The 15,795-nt window shown below is 41.2% G+C and overlaps 1 long non-coding RNA gene and 2 other non-coding genes across 3 annotated transcripts in view; 2 read left to right on the forward strand and 1 right to left on the reverse strand.

Annotated features, from left to right (window-relative positions):
• Positions 1-2,996: 2,996 nt before the first annotated feature.
• Positions 2,997-15,795, reverse strand: part of LOC116218173 — a 39,595-nt gene continuing 26,796 nt past the window's right edge. Inside the window, exons 2-3 of the long non-coding RNA XR_004162713.1 lie at positions 3,548-3,684; positions 2,997-3,034 (exon numbers count right to left, since the gene is read on the reverse strand). This is a non-coding gene — a long non-coding RNA (uncharacterized LOC116218173). The remainder of the gene's footprint in view (positions 3,035-3,547; positions 3,685-15,795) is intronic.
• On the forward strand, positions 12,474-12,546 carry trnak-uuu. Its single transcript has one exon. It is a non-coding gene; the product is annotated as a tRNA-Lys (tRNA).
• Positions 12,664-12,736, forward strand: trnak-uuu. The gene has a single exon. It is a non-coding gene; the product is annotated as a tRNA-Lys (tRNA).

The following is a 15,795-nucleotide window of genomic DNA, read 5'->3' on the forward strand; positions in this document are numbered from 1 at the left end:
TGATTCGTTGAATGCAGGTCACGTGGAAAATGATCCTTCTGCCAACCAGTTTACTCGACCGGTGCTGCTTTCCGCTTTGACATGATTTGAATCAGTCTGAAGTTGCTGTCGGTAGGAAAAACGTATGGCCAGAGAATGTGTATTAAAACCGGATGTCGTCACTTTAATCCGGTCTCTGGTTGGATAAAACTTTTCAACAGAAATGGACAAGGACCTTTGATTTATTCTGTAGGAACCATGCCGATGCCTGACTTTTAATGTTGTGTGACATTGTTGAAGTTCAAGTTCAACATTAATAGCGATTGAATTACCCTTGTGTCGTGTAATCGCTAGCGGTAAATAAACGTTAATAACTTGAATGACTGATTAAGGATATATGTTACACATCACAAACACATGTAATCGTGGGTTTTTGGGGGAAATGAGGTAATTGGTTAGCTTAAATTGCAGTATCTTAGGCAAGCTAATTGACCTGGCTAGCTATAGCGGAATTAACAGTGCTAGCTTTGTGTTTGGTCATATAGCTTCGTAAAAGTTCGGTTAACAAGTCACTTGTGTGTTTAGTTGTATGACTTCGTAAAAGTTCGGTTAACAAGTCAATTGAGCATTAAGCCACCTGACTATAATGGGTCTATTCATATCAGCATGCTAACGTTAGACTTATTAGCAGCGAGGCTAGCTAGCTACTATGTGTTCCAATGGATTGTTGGTCTAAGCGTTAGCTTCAGTTAAGTCCTACAATAGGACAATACTCTGCAACATTCGTGTACCACATGGACAACTAACCGAGTCAATGTAGACATAGGTTAACAAGTCACTTGTGTGTTTAGTTGTATGACTTCGTAAAAGTTCGGTTAACAAGTCAATTGAGCATTAAGCCACCTGACTATAATGGGTCTATTCATATCAGCATGCTAACGTTAGACTTATTAGCAGCGAGGCTAGCTAGCTACTATGTGTTCCAATGGATTGTTGGTCTAAGCGTTAGCTTAGTTTAGACCTACGTGTACCACATGAACAACTAAACGAGTCAATGTAGACATATAAAAAGTTGTGTAGATAGCTTTATTCACATAAGCCGTATAACTTCACAAAAATAATAATAATTTAAAGAAAACCGATCGTTTGCATGCCAGGCGATCAACACAACTTCTCAACTAAAAAGTAAAGGTCCTTGTCCATTTCTGTTGAAAAGTTTTATCCAACCAGAGACCGGATTAAAGTGACGACATCCGGTTTTAATACACATTCTCTGGCCATACGTTTTTCCTACTGACAGTTGCTTTCGTGTTGCCTGTGGAATCTGTCGATTGTGCACACGTCTCTTCAGTTGCATGCCCTTATAAGGAGCTGGCGGGGTGTTTCTGTATGAAAATCCAGGTGCACGAGAACGCACGTTCAATTTAAGAATCCTCATTCTGGGGAGCACAGCTGAGAACAATAAGAACCCATTTTCAGGCGTTCATGAATCAGGCGGAGATCTTTTCTGACGTTGGTCTTCCGAAGTCCGTAAAAAAACATTTCAGAAGACACTTCAGAAAATGTTCGAGAATTTTTTTTATTATTATTTTGGAGAGCGACAGGGAAAGTCTCCGAGATCGACCGGGTTGGTGACCGCTGGTTTAGAGTGAAGTAAGCAATCAAATTGAACTCAATTGCAGTACTAACCATCAGCACAGCAAAGTTAGTAGTGTGGTAACAGCGACACTGGAGACTCCCAGTTGAGAGGTTGGCTTTGGAGCAGCCCTTGGTGCTCCAGTCATTCAGGCTGTAGTCCCAGAACACACAGGCAAAGTCATGCAGGACTTTGTCAGACACATTCTATGGTAAAAAAAAACATGCATTTGACCATCTTAGATCACAAATGTAAACAAACACAGATGCACTCACTCATGTTTCCCCAAAGGTTTAAGCTAGATTGGAAAACATCCAATTCCGCAGGCCACCAGTGCAGGACTGGGAACTATCAGACTTTTTGTTATTGTGGTTTACTAGAGTATTGTGTCTGTAGCTGTAACAGAGACTTTTGTGATGGCTCTCACTGAGAGGCTGCACATTTTCTCTACCAAACAATGGCAGATCACATACCGCTAGCCGAATGGAATATATATTTAGTTTTCTTTACTGGATCTCACCCTGTCTTGCAGGCTGTGATTTAGCAGTGACATACGTCAACACATTCAAAATGTGTGTTTCGCTCCTAATCACGCTTGGCCTTATCCTTACTCTTTAAAGTAGCATAACGGAACAATTGCTAATCGCTAACGATATGCTAGCGGCTAAAACTAACGAAATCTCTTGAAATGTGCTGACTTTGACATTATGACAAACTAGTTAGTCAACAACTGTCCTAACACAGTCAAACATCAAGCAAGTCCAACACAAGACAAAGCAAGACGGCAAATAAGCTACTTACTAGTTCGGCAGACAGTAAAAACCGGGCGGCTTCAGGCAAACCTACATAACCTAGTCATTTGCCTACGGACCCTGGTATGGCAATGGCACGGAGGCGATTCTCCATATTAAAAGTCATTGTAGCGCCCCAATTTTTGTAAAGCTGTTATTTTAAGGTACAACTGCTTATCCTAACCCTAATCCTGAAGTACAATTACTGCATAATGCCACTTTAAGAAACCACAAAGAGGTAACTTCTCCTTACCATGGGCGTGAACCATAAGTTCACTTGTTCGGCTTTGACATTTCCTAGACTTCCAGAGATCACCATCCTCCTAGTGCCAAGTGAGGGCTGGAAGACTTTTGACCTGAAGAAGAGGTCGTTCTCATAGAGCACAAAACCAACACTAACGCTTTGACTCCGCTCTGGCAAAGAAACTGAGAAGGACAGAGAGAAAATTGCAGTACAGAAGACACTGACCAGACTATGTAGATATTATCGCCCAACATGAAAATCATCAGTACATACCTGGGGGAAGACTGATGAAAATCTGGACATCAGACGGAATATTTGTATCTTCAATTTCTGAGATGTTCTTTTTCAGTTGTATTCTGTTTGTTGTAAAGTTATTTGATGTGCCTATTGTTTAATGATGGGGAGAATAGGATCAATACTGAGAAAGGCCACACCAGTTTAGGAGCAAGCTCTAAAGACCCCAAAGCCAAAACCAACCAAGTCATCATTTTCATGGACATATTTGTTCTGTTATGTTTTATATGCATTAACAATATCAGCTGAACAAAGGTATTTGTAAAGTCACAGCATAAAGCAGCAATTGAGACAGATTTGAGATAGTGTAAAATAATACCCTACATCTCTTATACACATTTTGGGCTGGTACATTCCAGGCCTTACAATGAAGGCAATGCATATATTCCTGAGGCCTAGCTAGCAAGTTTTCATTTTACTGTGTTTTTAACTATGTTCCCAACCTCAAAATACACTGATGCATGTACAGTATGTTACAGCAGTTTGCCTCAGTAAACTATAAAAAATGTCTCTCTGTATTATCCCTTCAATGGACATGTGGGAAGGCTAAAGGAAAGGTCTGACTAGGGTTGTAATATACATATATATATATATATAACTCACCAGAGAGTGCACTGAATTGGATGCCTGCTGTCTGGTCACTTCGCACCTGAGTTGACTGAACCACCAGTCTGGGCTGAACCACCAATAATGCATTATTACTCTGACTTACTGAAAACCTTTCCAAGGTTCCTGTTAGTCTGGGGAAAATGGAGGTTAACACCGACATGCACACACACAGGCACACAATTTATATACGATATCATCATGTGCAGACATACACAAACAGGTCTTAGTATCTTACCTAACGATGGCATTGCTTTGCTCAGGGAATTGTTGCGGATCAGCAGTCAGTAGCTGACTAATTGTTGTCACAGCAGCCGCAGCTATCCCCTGTAAAGAGATGCAAAGATGTAAAGTACACCTTTGTAAGGATGCTACCCTTGTCTGTCACACTGAAACTTGATTCAAACAGGAACAGTGAGGATTTTTGTGATAGAGCACTGGTTACATCAAACAAACATACACTTGACCAAGGCCTGCTGATGTTATTCTGCTGACATTTTAATATTTGTGGCATCTGATTGCCAGTTACGGCACAATTTTACGCAACTGCATACGGTTATGCCGTGCAAAGGATGTTAAGACTGTGTAGGCCAGTCTGCTGGGTATGCCAAACAGTAATTCCATCATTGAACCACCACAAAGGGTACAACTAGTGAAAATTACAACGAAAATTAGGAGGTTTAAGCACCCACACCCCTTCTTTGAAAAAATTGGTGCAACCTAGTGCAAGCTAGCATGTTACATGACCTACACGAGCATTACCTCTGTAATGTTAATGCTGTTGGACAGGACGGTATTGACTATCTGCGCTGCGGAAGTGATGTTTGAGGTCGTCAGCTGCTCTGGTCTTGAAGTAAGGATCTGTGTACTGCTTGCTAGCTGCTGTGCTTCCACTGCCCCAAGTGAAACCGTGACCTGATCGGAGGACGTGGAAAGAAATAAACTACATAGATTTGGAGGAAAACACACAAACAGAAAGGTTGCAGATCTTCAAACTACTAAACATAACCTCAGTTACTCACATTGGCTCGAATATTCTCAAGGGTTAATTCACATTCAATTTTTTCAATGGAGTCAAATTTTGGGTTTCCATTGTTGTACGAGCATCTGGCTGAGGCTCTGGAAATACCAGCTATATGGAGTGGAGGGAGAAGAGGGGAGGGGAGGGGACACATCAATATGTTTGATCTGCCCAAATGGCATGAATTAACTGAACATGTTACCAATCCTTGTCAAGAGATTTACATACAGTTGGTTGTACCAGGTAGACACATCTGTGAAGAGTAAGCGAACCAGCCCACTACAGTTTGTGGGAACTCGAAATCTTTCCGTTGAGTCTTATTACAGAAGTTAGCTAAAATAAAGAAAATATAGACAATAGTTAGAACATAGCAATAATCTGTACATACTATGCAGATGCAGTACATTAGTGAGATTAATCAAACTGTATAATAATTGTGCATGACCAGTGACATCGAACATGTCGATAATAATCTCGAACCCCAACTGAACATTACATGTTGGACATAATTGTAAATCCAAAATCAGCCAGTCAAAGAGGGAAATGTACTGTTTCTCCCACATTATGCAAAGTATGAGGAAATGATTCGCACCAATAGAGCAGGTGTCACCACTCCACTCATCTGGACAGATGCAGACTCCATCTTGCACCATGCCGCCGTTGAAGCATTTTAGTGGGACTTGAGGGGTTGTGGTATTGGTAGAGGGAAGTAGAGTGGTATTGGGAGGGGGAAGTAGAGTGGTATTGGGAGAAGTTGATGGGGGAGTTGTCGTATAAGAGACAATAGCTTCAGAAGTAACTGCTGTACTTGATGTTGTGTTAGGAGTAGAGAGAGCTGTAGTCCTAGTAAGCGTACTTGATTGAGGGGTTGTGGTATTGGTAGGGGAAGTAGAGTGGTATTGGGAGTAGTTGATGGAGGAGCTGTCGTATAAGAGACAATAGCTTCAGTAGTAACTGCTGTACTTGATGTTGTGTTAGGAGTAGAGAGAGCTGTAGTCATAGTAAGCGTACTTGATTGAGGGGTTGTGGTATTGGTAGGGGGAAGTAGAGTGGTATTGGGAGAAGTTGATGGGGGAGTTGTCGTATAAGAGACAATAGCTTCAGAAGTAACTGCTGTACTTGATGTTGTGTTAGGAGTAGAGAGAGCTGTAGTCATAGTAAGCGTACTTGATTGAGGGGTTGTGGCATTGGTAGGGGGAAGTAGAGTGGTATTGGGAGGGGGAAGTAGAGTGGTATTGGGAGAAGTTGATGGGGGAGTTGTCGTATAAGAGACAATAGCTTCAGAAGTAACTGCTGTACTTGATGTTGTGTTAGGAGTAGAGAGAGCTGTAGTCATAGTAAGCGTACTTGATTGAGGGGTTGTGGCAAGGGGAGTAGTTGATGGAGGAGTTGTAGTATAAGAGACAATAGCTTCAGTAGTAACTGCTGTACTTGATGTTGTGTTAGGAGTAGAGAGAGCTGTAGTCCTAGTAAGCGTACTTGATTGAGGGGTTGTGGTATTGGTAGGGGGAAGTAGAGTGGTATTGGGAGTAGTTGATGGAGGAGCTGTCGTATAAGAGACAATAGCTTCAGTAGTAACTGCTGTACTTGATGTTGTGTTAGGAGTAGAGAGAGCTGTAGTCATAGTAAGCATACTTGATTGAGGGGTTGTGGTATTGGTAGGGGGAAGTAGAGTGGTATTGGGAGAAGTTGATGGGGGAGTTGTCGTATAAGAGACAATAGCTTCAGAAGTAACTGCTGTACTTGATGTTGTGTTAGGAGTAGAGAGAGCTGTAGTCATAGTAAGCGTACTTGATTGAGGGGTTGTGGCATTGGTAGGGGGAAGTAGAGTGGTATTGGGAGGGGGGAAGTAGAGTGGTATTGGGAGAAGTTGATGGGGGAGTTGTCGTATAAGAGACAATAGCTTCAGAAGTAACTGCTGTACTTGATGTTGTGTTAGGAGTAGAGAGAGCTGTAGTCATAGTAAGCGTACTTGATTGAGGGGTTGTGGTATTGGTAGGGGGAAGTAGAGTGGTATTGGGGAGTAGTTGATGGAGGAGTTGTAGTATAAGATACAGTAGCTTCAGTAGTAACTGCTGTACTTGATGTTGTGGCAGGAGTAGAGAGAGCTGTAGTCATAGTAAGCGTACTTGATGGAGGGGTTGTGGCAGGAGTGGTAAATAAGAAAAGTCTATCTGGAGTGGAGGATTGTTCGAACTCATCCTTGTATTGGGTAGTTTTGGGCTGTATTGAATGGTGCTGTAAAAGAGATACAGGCACATCAGAAGACATAAATAATACTTATTTTAAGCTCATTCATGTTTATGGAAATAACAAATAGTATGAGCCGGTCTTGTCATTGAGAAAAGTCAATGATAGCTACAGTATAACTTTCAGTTTGACCTTAACTTTGCATGACATTCAAATTAGGGAGCTTATTATGTGGCCAGAAATTCAAGGGCCCATGTGGTTTAAGAACAATAAGCTAAACAGCTTTACAGCAATAGCTATTTTCATGAAACACAATGCTGGCTAAATGGAATGATTCAACGAGGGTAAATGATTCCCTAATTTAAAGCTTAAAATGTATTTAATACAATTTAGTATAACTTTTGTATATCATAATGTACATTGTGGTGGATAAATAAAGGACCCAGCTATTGATAAATCTTTTAGTACATTTCAAAAACACCACGTATGTCAAACATAGACTAAATGCTAATAGTTATTCATTTGGCAAATGCCCATGCTGAGATGATTAAGCGGATTTGCTTTAACAAATGAAAAACCTGACATCATACTTTCAGCAGCCTTTGAAACCAAATGAAAGCCAACTCAAGCAAACTAAATAAGCAGAAATGTTACAATGATGAATGACACCGAGTAACACGGAACGTAATCTGTAACATGAATATTCACTTATGATAAGGTTAAAATACTTGGTTACAATAGAAGCATGGTTACAACATGCATTTCTGCAATTCTAATGATGTCTACATGTATGCTATGTAATGCAGTATATTTACATTACTCCAACCATAAGGTTTACAAAGTAATATGATATGACAGCTTTTTCTACTTTTCAGGAAACTATTTTAAAGTACCTTACCTGCCAACAGTACAAGTATCAACGAGCAACTCTCCATTGTCCAGCTTCTTCCGTAGTGCATCTAGCTAAACCATACGCACCTTTTAAATAACAACTTCCTGCAAAACTCACCTCAACCAACTCAAAGTTGAAAATGATCTGGGGACTGTATTTGCAATTAAAGCAGTACTATACAAAACACAGGTATGGTGACAGTTCTGGGCACAGGGCCCTGGTATGAGAGGTTATCACATATCCTCTGGTTAACTAAGAATAGCACACATTCTAAAAGCCATACATTTGTTAACGACCCACTATCGGTCGGTCAAAGGATACCAGATGACCCCGGCCCAAGCCCCATATCTATTTGGCCAATTTACTGATTACTGGCCACTTGCCTTTATTTTTTTCTGTAGATTAAAACAGCCAAAGTTAACTTTTGTGTCTAACTGTAAAAAAAAAAGAACAGTGTAGTTTGTTAAATGGACTTTTTGTCATTTGTCACTTCAACAGTAACTGAACCAATGCTGTTTTGGGAACATTTTCCAATGGACATCTTTGTGTCCATATCTCCTAACCACTCACAGGAGTCACTAAGGCTGTAAACCTCTTTGTGAAAAGCAACTTCTGGAACAGACATGATGTTTGCCACAGCCAAAATCATCCTTTGGAAGATGGGTGTTCTCACTGTGAATAAAATGAAGATATGCAAGCCCTGTTTTCAAGTGATAGAAGATTGGTGGATGGGCAGGTGGATAAACAAACAAGCAGCGGAGAGGAGAGAAGGATTACATTTCCAGCTTATTTTCAATATATGACTCTAACAACATGTGATGGAGCTTTGATATATGATTTGATGTGATGTTGTACTGACCTCAGTGGTGTTACACACACAAAATGCAATGCTGAAGATGAAGTTCAGTGTTCTATCTCTGATAGTGAGCACCAGGTAGCCCAAAATCCAGGTGAGACCGAGAAGAGCCGCCAAAGAGAAGCTTGCCATGAACTTCTTTTTTAACGTGGCCTTGTTTGTGCTGGAGAAATCAAATAGGATGGAAATACTTAGACTATGGCAAGAATACCAAGTATTAAATAGGTTATAAAATAAATTGTGATTTTAATAAATGTAAGGATCTCTGTAAACGTTTCTGTGGAATTTGACCTTTGTTTTACAGTAGTTTTACACCAATGCAAGTCCACAAAACTATAGTTTGTCTTTGTCACTGCACAATGTTTGTGTCAGTCCAGGAAGGCTATAACAGATTAATTAATTCACATTAATTGTTAACCGTTGTTCTATCCATCACCACTTAGCTGGGTTCAGTGGGTGGAGGGAAATGCTGTTTTGACTTGTACTGCAGTTAATATCAGAGAAACCACACTGGAACAAAGTCACTGAGGCAATGAATCAGTTGCTTTAGGTTGTTGAGGTTTTTCTGGCATTTGTAACACATTGCAACTAAAAAGTGTTATCTTCTGATCACAGAGTTGTAAACCTGGTTTTATAGATAGTGGTGGACTTGTTTACATATTGTAAAAGTATACACAACGTTTCAAGTGTATGGACAAATGTACAGAATATACCATGGGGTCAGTCTTGCATGTAGGATGTCCAAAGTATGCTAAAACTGCAACGTTGGAAATAAGCATTATGGTCACTGGGAGCAAAAAGCCCCAGAACATTGGCTTTGTTTAGTCAAAATTCCCATTGTGGCCTTGAGCAGCAGGCCAACAGCTGAATCAGCTAAATCAAACATGATATGACTACTATTACCAAATTATAAATTATTTATTAGAACAGTGATGTGTGACCATGAACACAAACAAATAAATGACAGTAGCTTGCTATTTAGCAGTACAATCGAAAACATTTTCAGGTTACACATGACGTTATCTGTCATGATAAAACTCACAAATTAGAACTAACACATTGGGTGAGTAATTACTTTCAATAATAGGAACTAAGACTGAAAAACTACAACACACACACATACAGTAATGTACTGCAACAACTACAACATTGCTTTGGGCATTAAATATTGAGGTAAAACTATTAAAATGCTTTATTTGGAACAGACGCTTTAATGCTTAAGTGTGCATACTTAAGTGAGGAAAATGACAGGCCTATCACTGCACACTGCTTATGTGTTAATGGTAAACTCCTCCTTCTCATTCATTGTTCCATAATGTGTACACCGGGTGTTCTGAATGAGTCCACCTAGGCTATGATCATACTTCAGCTTTAATTATATCTTCAGTTGTATTATGTTTTTAATATCTCAGGAGTTCCACAGATATTTAAGACACGAGATTGACATTAAAGATGGAGGGCCGGGGACAAAGAGGGACACAGCCAGCTACCTGGATGCCATTAAGGGCTTTCTTTGCCAGCATCCGAGATGGGATTAGAAACAGGGGAGTGCAGAGGCAAAGGAGAAACTACCTCATCTCTAAGATGCAGGCCATGGGAAAGATGGAGGAGGAGGAGAGACAGGGGGTCGAAGGAGAAGTCTGGTGGTGAGGCCTCCAAGAGAAGCTGGAGAAGAGCTTCACTGACTGAGTGGTGACAAGGAGTGCCACTCTGCAGGCTTTTCAGGAAAAGTGCTGGCCCTCACTTAGAGGCTGCACATTTACTCTACCAAACAATAGCAGATGACATACCGCTATCAGAATGGATAATATGTAATGTACGTGGAAACGGAGGATTCAAATGCTCGACTCGGAGACAGAGGTGTAGATTAACAAGCTTTACTGAACGGGTTCGGTACACGGTAAGACAGTCCAAATATAAACAAACAAATCCAATCAGGGATGGGCAGCGGGGATCGTCGTTTATCCAGTCCAGGGTCGTCACACGGGTAGTAGTTTGAAGAGGCAGAGGTACCGGCAAGGAGAAGGCAATCACGGAGTCGAGTAAACAGTCCAGGGTCGTTATCCAGGTGGAAGGTTGTGGAGGCAAAGGTACCGGCAAGGAGAAGGCAAACACGGAGTCGATTATACAGGCAAGGGTCGTTATCGCTAGAACTGTGGAAATCATGGGAAACGCTGGAACTCTTGAGACACGAGGGAAACAAAGACGAACTGGCAATGAGACACAGGAACACACAGACTAAGTACACTAGGTGATGAGGAACAGGTGTAAACAATCAGGGAGGAGCAGACAATCAACAAGATGGAGCACACATGAGGCAGGGAGTGAGAAGTCTGAAACGAGAGGAGAGGTGAGTAAACAATCACAACACGGAACACAGAATAAACAATCTATATCAGCAAACTTAACTTTAGTATTCAGGACTGGACGTAACATAATATATTTTTTCTTCTATCTTTACTGGAATCTCACCCTGGCTTGCAGGCTGTGATTTAGCAGTGAGATACTGTACACATTCAAAATGTGGGTTTGCTTGTGTCTAATTGAGAAAAAGAAACAAAGATGTTAGCATTGCCATACCATGGGTTGGAACTGCAAGTTCACATGCTCAGAGGGTGCAAAGATGAGCCTGTAGACCAAACAACATGAACAACACTAAGAAAGTGGGCAAGGGGGTAATGGGGACAGAAGACCTGAAGACCTCTGAAGCTGTAGAGGTGCAGGCTGAGGCTTCAGCGCCAGTGCCTGAGGAGATAAAATGGCGGCTGTGGAGATGCAAAGACAACCCCTGCTACCCCTGTATGCAAAGAATATAATGTGGAATACAGTGGTGGAATTCAGCTGTTCTTAACTCGTACATTAACTCATGATCTATGACTGACATGTCTTTCCTTAACCAGACATATAATCTAAACTGTATTTTGATTGAATATGTTGTGTATTTGATAGGGAGCACTGACTCCAGCTGCCCACAGCTATATGGATTAGAAAATCTCAAGGACAAAGGGCAGATAGAGAACATGGAACAGGGAGAGGCTCGACCAAGCAGAGACTCACTAGAACACATTTTATTTGTGTGAGTCAAACTAAATTACTACAAAAAGAGCGGGTCAAGAATGGAATGGAGAACAAAACTAAAATTATGAATCTGTCAAACTACACCGGAAGTCATCCAGATCGAGTACCCTGATTACAACTAATCAGTCTAACAATTAGTGACACTAATAGTCTCTTTCTTCATCATTGTAGAGTGGCTGGGCTCCGTGAGTGTGGAAGAGTGGGCAAAGGGAGGGGTCAAAGGCACGAGTCCTTCAGAGCAGATGGACATCCTGTCAACCTTCCTGGACATGGACACATGTGAATCTAAAATACCAATCATTACAAGGACGAAGAGATTACAGGAGGAGGTAGTGTGTGGCATAATGAGAAAGTACATGTTAATATTATTACAATTTTAACAATTCATATGATTTAGTTTGTCGAGAAATATTGAAGCTTAAATGTATCTATCATTCAGATGCAGTGTTTGCATTCACCAAAAACAAGCACGGTTAAGGGAAATACTGTCATTTCAAACCTGATAATCAGTCATTACGGTCTTATCACCAGTACCAGTATAGTCCACATCGCGGCGCTGTTATCTCAGTTGATGTATTGCCCTAAGTAAAGACACGAATCTCATAGGTGAAGAAGCGCCACTAGGCTTGCTGTTTAGCCAATTATCCGGCTACAAGGGACGTCTACTGCCATGGGTTAGCGGCATTGCTATATCAGTGTGTTTTTTTTTTTGCTTTTTGGATTGTTTGAAGATAAATTAACTACTAAATTGGTCAACTAACAAGGATTTCTGGACGCCAGGAGTTAGACACCATTGGTGTAACTGAGAAGAACTAGAACTGATCAACTAGCATATACGCACTGAAGGTGCGCGTGAAATGTCATGTGATCACGTCTCTCTGTCAGAGCCCGGATAGCTCAGTCGGTAGAGCATCAGACTTTTAATCTGAGGGTCCAGGGTTCAAGTCCCTGTTCGGGCGGCATGATTTTCCTATTCGGTCGATTATGTCCTCAACTCTTAGGTAAGTTTCTTCCGTGGCACAGTAACTTTCTAGCATTCGCTGAACATATCTGGTCGTAGCCTAAGCGTTCGCAGAGCCCGGATAGCTCAGTCGGTAGAGCATCAGACTTTTAATCTGAGGGTCCAGGGTTCAAGTCCCTGTTCGGGCGATATGCTTTTCTATTCGGTCCATTATGTCCTTAATTTAGAAATGATCAACATTTGTTCCGTGTCTCCGTAACTTTCTATCAATCGCTGAACACAGCTGGTCGTAGCGCTATGCTTTCGGCCAAGCGACAAGTAATGTCGATAAACCGTATAGTAACAGGGAAGTAGTGTCTGTCATCGTGCTCTGGCCGTGAAAAATAGCAGGAAATAGTGACAAATGAACAATACTCAAGTGGCGAAAACAAGTTAACGTGCAAGAACAAACCTGCAATATGATTTAAATACAACTGTTGCTGATATTCACTCGGTCGGTAGATTAAGAAAATGTAACTAACGTGTTTTTACGTGAGACCGAAAATAACGCTTGACCAACAATTGACCAAAACACTTGGTTTATTCACATAACGTATACTATCGATACTTTTCCCCAATATCAATTCATTTAAATTCATTTTTCTTTGGTAATCAAACTATCTCTGATATATGTTACCACCTCCGTTTCGAAGTAACTTGGCTGACACCTTGGAAACACCAACACTATTCCATAGACCATAGTCTATATTCCATAGACAACATTGCAGAACTATGACAGTGTAGTTTATTTGTACTGTGTTAATAATAAATAAATAAAAACTCTTCATTTCGATGACAGACATTTAGTGTTGGGTCATTGCAGGAAGATAGGTGCCAGTCTTCAGGTGGAGGATCTCTGTATGCTGAAGTCATTCATTGTGGCATTGTGTTCCTTGAGGCCTGTTCTGTTAAATTCTGCAGACCTGTAAAACCAGACAAAACAAACCAAGCACTTGTTTGAGAAGTCTTTATTTCATGAAAATAAGCTGGAAGAAATGGCTGGATATAACATGACCAAGTATTTATAGCTTAAGGTAGTGTAGTCTAATACACCAGTCCTTCAATACATCCTTGCTTTATGAAGGTTATAATATTCTGAATTAGTTTAAACTAATTTTGAGAGCTGTAGATTAAACTGTGTGTTCATTATGGAGGCAGCAGTTTGTAGTGCTGTTTAATTGTATTGCGTTGTGCTGACAAGTACTCTATTATTTTGACCACCCCATACCCTCTCTGAACATTGACATATCTATCAAATGAAGTACAACAGGTCATGATTCATGAACAAGCATGCAAACATCAATGAATATAAATTAATATCTTAGTCATTGCTTAGTATATCTTCTCCAGATTTTGATCATATGTCATAGCGTGTATACAACATATAACACATTAAAGATGTATTATATGATTGGATTAAATATTGCACGTTTAATGGTTATTGGTGTATGTAGTGTTCGACAGACAGTCATTGGTCAGAACGGTATTGAACATTTCAATTAACACTGCAGCAACAGTTTAACTTCCCTGCCACTCTCTGAGTTCTACAACTGCGCTACCTGCTTTTGCTGATCATATCTAAGCTGTTATTGAATCGACTTCAACCTCAACCTTAACATGTACGACTGCCTGTGAAGGTATTCTTGTTAAATAGGCAAAATGCATTGCAGCTAGCCTACTGTCATTAGCTACGGTGCATCTGATACTTATGAATGACATTTACTACGGTTAATTCACGGGGACGTGAATGTATTTTTTGTCTTATTGTATGGTAACAGCAGGTCTCCTACTTAGTTAGACTAGATTGTGACTAGCTAGCCAACTGTGAGTCTCTTGTGATTGGTGCGTAAAGTTACCTGAGGTAAATAGCTGTGACACGACTGCGCGCCTGAAATTATGGATGACATTTGCAATGGTTGATTCATGGAGATGTTGTGAGGCAGACGTTTAACAATAGGTAACTCGAAAGTCTGATTTTATTATTAATTTTTTTCGCGAGTGTACAATACATTCATTTTCTTTTTTTATCTAATTCCTCCGCTTCTTGTTACATAGGCTAAGTGCATTGTAGCTAGCCTACTGTCATTCTGTGCGCCTGAAACCTTTTGGGTTATGCCCTTGTTACTCGGTTCACTAAATTGACTTTTCTTCTTTTCATAGGTGTATCCTACACCAGTGTTACCAGCCAAAGTTACCAGCCATTTCAGAAGTTAAGGTACTATACCCTTATACACTTTTAAGAATTGGTACAATATTACCTGTTTCACAAACTATGCCAGAATCCTCCACTTCCTGAGTAACAGCACACACCACCCTGACATAAGTGAACTTAGGCAGTGGGAAAAAAGGGCCTCCATTTGCAGATCAGCAAAGAATTGCTAAATACACACCGTACAATGCGATGTTTTGTCGTCACCCACGCTGTCCTGATGTCACGGAACGAACCGACTTCGAGATAGGAATAGTTGGAACAGAGTTTATTGCAGACAGAGACAGCCAGGAACACACAGGACAGACAACAGGTTGCAGACACGGAGATGCAGATGCAGACACGGAGATACTGAGGGGTTCATCCTCGAGAGCACAGTCACAACCCACGGCAGGGCGCAGGCTCGTAAGCACTGCTGGGAACTGCGGGAACTGGCGATTCAATCGCAGAAATGATATAAGCCGAAGCAACCTCTGAACAACCTAACTATAAATGAAAATGCCGTTGCGGCAAACTAAACACGAGTCACACTCGGCAAGGCACTAACTAAACAAGAACTAAGCTGATAAGCTAAACGAGAACTTAGGCGGTAAACGTAACTGACACAAACTATGGGGGGAGAGTAAGTAATCCTCATGCAAGTCGGGCCGCGGGAAACCCACAGTTTGTGAATCCGTTGAAGTGCGATACCAGACACCTGAGTGAAGGGAGTGTGAGGTATATGTAGGGGCTGTGACAGGTGTGGGTGATTATGAACCCGGTGACTGTAAACGCGGTGCAGGTGAGTGAGGATACAGGTGTACGTGATCAGTATTCCGGTGAGTGAAGCGAGAGAGTGGAACAGGTGTATGTGCTTGTGTGATTGGGGACCTGAATGCAGCTGATGCGCGTGCCGCTGGAGAGTTCGATGCTGAAGGGGGCGTGGCCGGAGCGGAGCTCCACAGGAACGTGACACCTGAGGTCCTCAATATGGTGGAACCTCTGTCCGAACAATTTGTT

The sequence above is a fragment of the Clupea harengus genome, chromosome 21 (genome assembly GCF_900700415.2).
Source record: "Clupea harengus chromosome 21, Ch_v2.0.2, whole genome shotgun sequence".
NCBI classification, from domain to species: Eukaryota; Metazoa; Chordata; class Actinopteri; order Clupeiformes; family Clupeidae; genus Clupea; species Clupea harengus.